A 9,303-nucleotide genomic window follows, 5' to 3' on the forward strand; every position below is an offset into this window, starting at 1 on the left:
CTCCTTCCCTACACCCACTGCCACCCTCCACCCAGGACACCAGCCTGCTCTAGGACCCCAGGGGCAAAGGATTTAGCTGGGAAGGGGAGGAGAAGCCCCTCACTTCCCCACTCCCACCATGAGCCAGAGAGTCTGTGGCTCCCCACCCCTTGTCCTGGAAAAGAAAGAGCAGAGAGGCTGCCTCCTGATTTCCCCACGCTGAGCATGGCGGGTGGGGTGGGCGGGGAGTGGGGTGTCAGAGGGGAAGGGACAGAATCCCTAGTCTTAGCTGCTCCCCTTCTAGACCAAGAGAGGAGACCTCTAGGCCCCTCCTGCCTAATAATCCCCCTCCCTACCCAGCCCCTGCCCTCTCATTGAGCTCCTTCTGCCCAGCAAGCTCCCCCCTTCACTGAGCCTCCTCGCCACTAAACTCCCTCCTCTCACTGGGTTGCAATCCCCGCACCACATCCCATTCCTGCTTCAGTCTCTTCCCGCCAGGCTGCCCCTTCTGTAGTGACCTCATCTCCGGTTACTCCAGGAAACCACAGCCCCGCAGAGATGCAGGCGGCGTCCCACCTGCCCTGACTACACCTGGTGGTGTCACCTCCAGTCCAAAGCCCACCCTCCCCAGGCTAAAGGCTCCCTTTCCTGCCCCTGCCTGCCAACCCTCTGTCCTCTCCGTACTGCCCACACCTCCCGCTTGGCAGCCTCTTTTCCAGCTGCCCACAAATGCACCCTAGTATCTCTTCCCTCCCTCCACTCCCGAACCCCTGAATCACCTTGACTCTCTCCTCTTTCCGGCTGCACTTCTTATAAGAGCTTCTTCCATTCACCCCTCAGCCTACTCACACTGGCTTCCAACTGAGACCCTGCAGAGGGCCACAAACAGAAACAAGGACAAAGTAGACCAGCCTCACTACATCGAGATGATTTTCCTGTATTTGGCCTTTGGAAGGAGATGAAATCCTCTGTGGAAGACATAACATCCACCAGAACCAGACCAGGACCTGTCACACTCAAGGTCCGCTTTTCAATAAAATATTGCTTCCTCTTCTTCCTTCTGTTTTTCTTCCTCCCCCACTTCCCCCTTCTCCTTTTTTCTCCTTTCTCTTCCCTACGTTTCAAGAACAGTTCAGTCCAGAAGCCTTTAGATGGGCCAAGCAAGGTAGGCATCCCTAGGGCCGGGAGTGGAGAAGGAGGCAGTGGCCCAGCACAGGGTTTGGGAGCTTGGTGAAGTAAGGAGAGTGTCTCCAATGGGGAACAGTCAGAGCAGAGAGAGAGAATCAGTCAAGGCTCAGTCATGCAGGCAGATAGGCAGCCCCAGCGTCAGAGCTCCAACAGAGAAACGAGAGTGTCTAAGCCGGACGGCAGCCTGGTCAAGAGAAGCAGGATGTCCATGGAGGGTGGAGCTCAGTAAGGCAGACTGGACTCCGAGGGGGTGAACAACGTATCTGACCAGGGCAAGGGCCAGGCACTGGCAAGTAGAGTCACGGTACTGAGAAGGTCATCCCTGGAGAGGTGGGGCAGGGCATCCACTAGGGAGCTTGGGAGGGTGTCAGAGCCTGTTGGGGTGAAGAGCACATCCGTGTGGGAGGAAGGGGGCTGGGGGTGACCCGAGGCAGGGGCTCAGAGCCCAGGAGGACTGAGCAGGGATCTGGGTAGGGTGGAGAGCAGTGGCAACAGAATATTGGTTACCCACAAGTAAGACTGACCCAATAAATGATTTTTTGAGAGAATTAACTAGGTTTCTCACTGTTGGCAAAAAGTGTTATGACTATGGAAAGAGAAAAAAACAGAATGAACCCCGTGGTGTTGTACTGGAATTGGAGGTATGAGTGAGCACTTACGATTTTCAAAATAAATAAACATAGAAATAAATGTTACTGTAGGTGTGTGTGTGTAGATGTCTACATTGTGCATATACGTGTTAATGCATGTACACTTGTGTATTGCTGTTCAGTCACTCCGTCATGTCCAATCTCTGCGACCCCATGGACTGCAGCACACCAGGCTTCCCTGTCCTTCACACTGTCGTTTTCGCTGAGTCACGTCTGACTCTTTGCGACCCCCTGGACTACAGCCCCACCAGGCTTCTCTGTCCAGGGGATTTCCGAGGCAATAATACTGGAGTAGGTTGCCATTTCCTTCTCCAGGGGAATCTTCATATGTATATATATATATACACACACACATATTTGTTTCCCAGCTTCATTCACTGAGAGGGCCTGGAACAGCTATAGCTTAATGATAGTGAGCATAACTAGCACCCGCATCTTGATTTCTAAATACCATTGTCTACTAGAAGGAACCAGGGCTCCTTGGAGAAATGGCTAATTACAGAATTTGGGTGGGGAAATTACAAGATAAGCCTGGATCATCTTATGCCAGAAGGTTAAGAAGTATACTCAGAAATGATTAACAGAGTTCTCATAAGACCCAGCAATCCCATTCTGAAGTATACCCAACGGAAGACAGGCCCATGCAAACACTCGCACCTGGGACCTGCCTGTTGATCCAGTGGTTGAGAATCTGCCTGCCGGTGCAGGGAACGTGGGTTAGATCCCTGGTCCGGGAAGATTCCACATGCCGCAGAGCAAGAAGCCTGTGTTCTGCAACAAGAGAGGCCACTGTGATGAGAAGCCCACGCACAGTAATGAAGACTCAGAACAGCCAATAAATAAATTTTTTAAAACTTGTACCTGAAAAAAAAAAAAAAAACTTGTACCTGGATATTAATAGCAATATCATTCACAATAGCCAAAAGATGGAAACAACCCAAATGCCCATCAACTGATGAACAAGGTTTTTAAAATGTAGTATATCCATACAAGGGGGGCTTCAGGTAGCACAGTGGTAAAGAATCTGCCTGCCAGTGCAGGAGATGCAAGAGAGGCTGGTTCAATCCCCTGGAGGCGAAAATGGCAACCACCTACAGTATTCTTGCCTGGAGAATCCCATGGACAAAGAGCCTGGGAGGCTACAGTCAGTCCAAGGGATCACAGAGAGTTGGACAAGACTGAGTGACTGGGCCACACACTCATCTATTCAATGGCACATGAGTCAGCCATAGAAAAGAATGAAATACTTGTGCATGCTGCAACTTGGATGAGCCTCAAAAACATTATGCTAGGTTAAAGAAGCCGGTCACAGAGACCACATATTGTACGACTGCATTCATTGGAAAATCCAGAATAGGCAAATATACAGAGACACAAAGTAGAATAATGGTTGCTAAGGGCTGAAGTGGGGATGGGAGAATATGGGGATGATAGGTAAAGGTTATGAGGTTTACCTTTTTTTTCCAAAAGGGTTACTTTTGAGATGATGAAAATGTTCTAAAATTGACTGCAGTGATGGTGGAACATATCTGTGAACACACTAAAACTCATTAAATTTTGCACTTAAAATGAGTGAATTGTATGGTATGTAAATTATGCCTTAATAAAACTGTCAGTTTAGGAAGTACTCAAAGAATGATGGAGACATCAAAAGCATACAGAAGCCAGTGGAAGTGACTTCCATTGGCTGGATATGAATAATTTGAGCATCAAAGTAAATTATATTATACTAATGGATTATAACTTATTGAATAAAATAAGAATCCATGACCCATACTGACATTAAAAACATAAATACATGGGAAGTTTGTGGAGGAATGGGATATTTACATATTCTCAAAGCATGTAACCACAAAATACTTAGTTACAATGGGGAAAAAAGAGAAAAAAAAGTAACTTTACAGGTGGTACAGTAGAGAAGCCTGGCAGACACAAATTTAATCAAATGATCAAAGGGACGATCAATACTGAGACAAATTAAAATCTTGCATCACCTGTGAGGATGAAATTAGAGAGACACAGCATCACTTCTGTGATATTCTTGCACAAACACATAGCCTGAATCTACTCATGAGGAAACTTTGGACAAGCCCAAATTGACAGGCAGTCTACAAAACAGTTGGCCTATAAACTGCAAAAGCGTCATTAAGGTGAAGAAAGGATTGAAGAAATGTTCCATATTGAAAGAGACTGGAGACGCCTGAGCGACAACGTTCAGCTCAGCTCAGGCGCTCAGTCGTGTCCGACTCTGAGACCCCATGGGCCGCAGCATGCCAGGCCTCCCTGTCCATCACCAACTCCCAGAGTCCACCCAGACCTGTGTCCATCGAGTTGCTGATACCATCCAGCCATCTCATCCTCTGTCGTCCCCTTCTCCTCCTGCCCCCAATCCCTCCCAGCATCAGGGTCTTTTTCAATGAGTCAGCTCTTCTCATCAGGTGGCCAAAGTACTGGATTTTCAGCTTCAGCATCAGTCCTTCCAATGAACCCCCAGGACTGATCTCCTTTAGAATGGACTGACTGGATCTCCTCACAGTCCAAGGGACTCTCAAGAGTCTTCTCCAACACCACAGTTCAAAAGCATCAATTCTTCGGCACTCAGCTTTCTTTATAGTACAACTCTCACATCCATACATGACCACTGGAAAACATAGCCTTGACTAGACGAACCTTTGTTGGCAAAGTAACGTCTCTGCTTTTTAATATGCTGTCTAGGTTGGTCATAACTTTCCTTCCAAAGAGTAAGCATCTTTTAATTTCATGGCTGCAATCACCATCTTCAGTGATTTTGGAGCCCAGAAAAATAAAGTCAGCCACTGTTTCCACTATTTCCCCATCTATCTGCCATGAAGTGATGGGACTGGATGCCATGATCTTCATTTTCTGAATGTTGAGCTTTAAGCCAACTTTTTCACTCTCCTCTTTCACTTTCATCAAGAGGCTTTTTAGTTCCTCTTCACTTTCTGCCATAAGGGTGGTGTCATCTGCATATCTGAGGTTATTGATATTTCTCCTGGCAATCTTGATTCCAGCTTCTGCTTCATCCAGTCCAGCGTTTCTCATGATGTACTCTGCATATAAGTTAAATAAGCAGGGTGACAATATACAGCCTTGACGTACTCCTTTTCCTATTTGGAACCAGTCCGTTGTTACAAGTCCAGTTCTAATTGTTGCTTCCTGACCTGCATACAGATTCCTCAGCAGGTAGGTCAGGTGGTCTGGTATTCCCATCTCTTTCAGAATTTTCCACAGTTTATTGTGATCCATGCAGTCAGAGGCTTTGGCATAGTCAACAGAGCAGAAATAGGTGTTTTTCTGGAACGCTCTCGCTGTTTCGATGATCCGGCGGATGTTGGCAGTTTGGTCTCTGGTTCCTCTGCCTTTTGTAATGTGATTCTATACTAGATCCTTTTGCTATAATATCATTGGGCCCACCGGTGAAACTTGAATTGAGTCTGGATTAGAGGGTGGGAATGCGCTAATATTAATCTCCTGATTTTTATGGTGGTATTGTATGTAGTATCTAGGAGGACATCGTGGTTCATAGGAATTACACATTGAAGTGTTTGGGAGATGATGGCAACTTACTCTCAGATCAGTCAAATAAAAAGATTCTTTGTACTATATTTGTGATCTTTCTATGAGTTTGAGATTACTCCAAATTAATAAAACTTAGTGATCATGTATGTGAAGAAACTGAACTAATGAATGCCTGAAATCTAAGATAAAAGCAGATCTTAAAAAAAAAAAAAAGCAGATCTTAGAAAATACAGCTTCATAGGAGATCGAGATATTGAAGTTATCAGGCAGTTTTAAAATACTGTGATTACTCTGTATTATAAAACAGATAAAAAGCTAGATAGTTATGAGGGAATTGGAATAAATAAAGAGTAAAGAATCAAGCGGAATCTTAGAATGAAAAAATATGTAATAATTGAAATTAAGAATTTACTACATAGATCTAAAGGTAGACGAGATGGAGCAGGAGAGAAGATGAGTGAATTGGAAAATAGATCAGTAGGAAATAACCTAGACGGAGGCAGAGACAGACATGAAAGATGGAGAACACAGAAAATAACATTAATGTTATACGTGACACAATGAAAATGTCTAACATATACGTTTCTGGGGTCCACAAAGGAGAGGAAAGAGAGAATGAAGTAGAATCAATATTACTGGACAAAATTTTTCTGTATGTGACGGAAGAATCAAGCTCAACAGGGTAATTACAAAGAAATTATACCTATGGAGATCGTCGTTAAATTGCTGAAAAATTTTAAATCTTAAGATAGTTTTAAAAGAGAAAAATCTTTAAAACACCAAGAGAAGAAAGGTACATTACTTCGAAGAAACAACCTTAAGACTGACAAAGTGAAGTCCTACAGATGAAAATTATAAAATCTTAGTGTGTTCGGAATGTATTTTGAATGGATGAGCCTAGAAGTATATTAGACATTGTGGAAGACGAGACAAGGAAACTTGAAGATATATGAAGGCATATCAACAGAACGTTTCTGAAAGGAAGCACTGGGAGAAAATGAATAAAGGAAGCACGCTGAAAATTAAGACAACCATAGGGACCTAGGGGAAGCTATTGAGCACGCTAACATACTCGTAGTTGGAGTCTAGAAATAGAGGGGAAAGCAGAATAATAGTGACTAAAAATTTTCTAAAGTTGACAAAATCCGGAAACCCAAAGATCCAAGAATCTCACCACCACCCATAAAGACACGAAACAGATAGTGAAGTTCATTGTGATCAAATTGTTGAAAATCTATGACAGTGAGAGAATCTTTAAAAAAGCCGGAGAGTAAAAGGGACATTACACTCTGAAACACAAAGGTAAAGTTATCAGAGACTTGCTGTCTCTGATAATTATCTCCTCCTTGCTGTCAGAGACTATACAATCAGAAGGCAATAGAATATAATTGTTAAAGTTGTGGGGAGAATGGGACTATCAACAGGTCTCTAAAGTCAGTGAAATTTTCCTTAAAGTAAAGGTGAAATTTTTCTACATGCACACACAAAAAGTGAGAGAATTCATCGTCAGTTGACCTACACCATAAAAAATGTTACAAAATTTTTTTTACAGTCAGAAGGAACATGCTAGATGGAAATTTGGATTTACACAAAGGAATGAATAGGACTAGAAGTGGAGAATATGCAGATAAATAAGAACTATACTTTTTTCATTTAAAAATTGCTTAGAGTAAAAAGAATAACAGTGTATCATGGGCTGTAACATGTGTGTGTGTTCATTCACTCAGTCATGTACAACTATTTGCGACCCGGTGGATTGTAGCCTGCCAGACTCTTCTGTCCATGGAATCTTCCCAGCAAGAATGTTGGAGCGGGTTGCTGTGCCCTCCTCCAGGGGATTTCCCCAACCCAGGCAGGGATCGAACCTGCGTCTCCTGCACCTTCTGCATTGCAGGCAGTTTCTTGGCCACCAAGAAGAAAGAGGAAGCCAAGAAGAAAGGTTTCCCTGACGGGGAATTGAACCTGGGCCGTGGTGGTGAGAACACCAAATACTAACCAGTAGACCACCAGGGAGCATCAAATAAAATGCATAATAACAATGACACATAGTATTGGAAAGAGAAATGGGACTAAACTATTTTGCATTTCTAACTTTTACATGAAGTGATGTAATGTTATTTGAAAGAAAACCGTGATAGGTTCAGTTCAGTTCAGTCGCTCAGTCGTGTCCAACTCTTTGCAACCCCATGAATCGCAGCACGCCAGGCCTCCCTGTCCATCACCAACTCCCGGAGTTTACCCAAACTCATGTCCATCGAGTCGATGATGCCGTCCAGTCATCTCATCCTCTGTTGTCCCCTTCTCCTCCTGCCCCCAATCCCTCCCAGCATCAAGGTCTTTTCCAATGAGTCAACTCTTCGCATGAGGTGGCCAAAGTATTGGAGTTTCAGCTTTAACACCAGTCCTTCCAATGAACACCCAGGACTGATCTCCTTTAGGATGGACTGGTTGGATCTCCTTGCAGTCCAAGGGACTCTCAAGAGTCTTCTCCAACACCACAGTTCAAAAGCATCAATTCTTTGGTGCTCAGCTTTCTTCACAGTCCAACTCTCACATCCATACATGACCACAGGAAAAACCATAGCCTTGACTAGAGGGACCTTTGTTGGCAAAGTAATGTCTCTGCTTTTGAATATGCTATCTAGGTTGGTCATAACTTTTCTTCCAAGGAGTAAGCATCTTTTCATTTCATGGCTGCAATCACCATCTGCAGTGATTTTGGAGCCCCCCAAAATAAAGTCTGACACTGTTTCCACTGTTTGCCCATCTATTTCCCATGTAGTGATGGGAACAGATGCCATGATCTTCGATTTCTGAATGTTGAGCTTTAAGCCAACTTTTTCACTCTCCTCTTTCACTTTCATCAAGAGGCTTTTTAGTACCTCTTCACTTTCTGCCATAAGGGTGGTGTCATCTGCATATCTGAGGTTATTGATATTTCTCCTGGCACTCTTCATTCCAGCTTGTGCTTCTTCCAGCCCAGCATTTCTCATCATGTACTCTGCATAGAAGTTAAATAAGCAGGGTGACAATAGACAGCCTTGACGTACTCCTTTTCCTATTTGGAACCAGTCTGTTGTTCCATGTCCAGTTCTAACTGTTGCTTCCTGACCTGCATACAGGTTTCTCAAGAGGCAGGTCTGGTGGTCTGGTATTCCCATCTCTTTAAGAATTTTCCACAGTTTTTTGTGGTCCACACAGTCAAAGGCTTTGGCATAGTCAATAAAGCAGAAATAGATGTTTTTCTGGAACTCTCTTGCTTTTTTGATGATCCAGCAGATGTTGGCAATTTGATCTCTGTGATAGGTTCAAGATTCGTATTTTAAACTTTAGAGAATGGGTCAGCAAATTTTTTCTGTAAAAAGTCAAACAGTAAATATGTTAGATGTTAAGGCCACAGAGTCTCTGTCACAACTAATAGCTCTGCTGTTGTAACATGCAAGGAGCCTAGACAATGAGCAAAGGGGTGAGCACAATTGTGTTCCGATAAAATTTTTAAAATACTTTTTGATTTATTTGGTTGTGCCAGGTTTTAGTTGCCACATGCAGGATCTCTAGCTAAGACACAAGAACTCTTGGTTGTGGCATGTGAGGTCTAGTTCCCCAGCCAGGGATCAAATCCCAGTCTCCTGCATGGGGAGCGTGGTCTTAGCCATTGGGCCGCCAGGAAGTCCCCAATAAAATTTTATTTGTAGACCCTGAAATCTGAATTTCAAACTATTTTCTTATATCACAACATGTTGTTCTTTTGAATTTTTTCAACCTATAAAAAACATAGAAACCATTCTAAACAAACCTCCCAGGCAAAGAAATTCCTAATAATTTACATAGATACCTGTGAAGGAGGTGGACATAACTTTTCAGTCCTTAAATGTGGGCTAAGTATAGTGACTTCATTCTAAGGGATGAGAAGTAATTTTAGAGAAGCCTGACAAACACTACCCAA

The sequence above is a fragment of the Ovis canadensis genome, chromosome 11 (assembly GCF_042477335.2).
Source record: "Ovis canadensis isolate MfBH-ARS-UI-01 breed Bighorn chromosome 11, ARS-UI_OviCan_v2, whole genome shotgun sequence".
Classification (NCBI taxonomy): domain Eukaryota; kingdom Metazoa; phylum Chordata; class Mammalia; order Artiodactyla; family Bovidae; genus Ovis; species Ovis canadensis.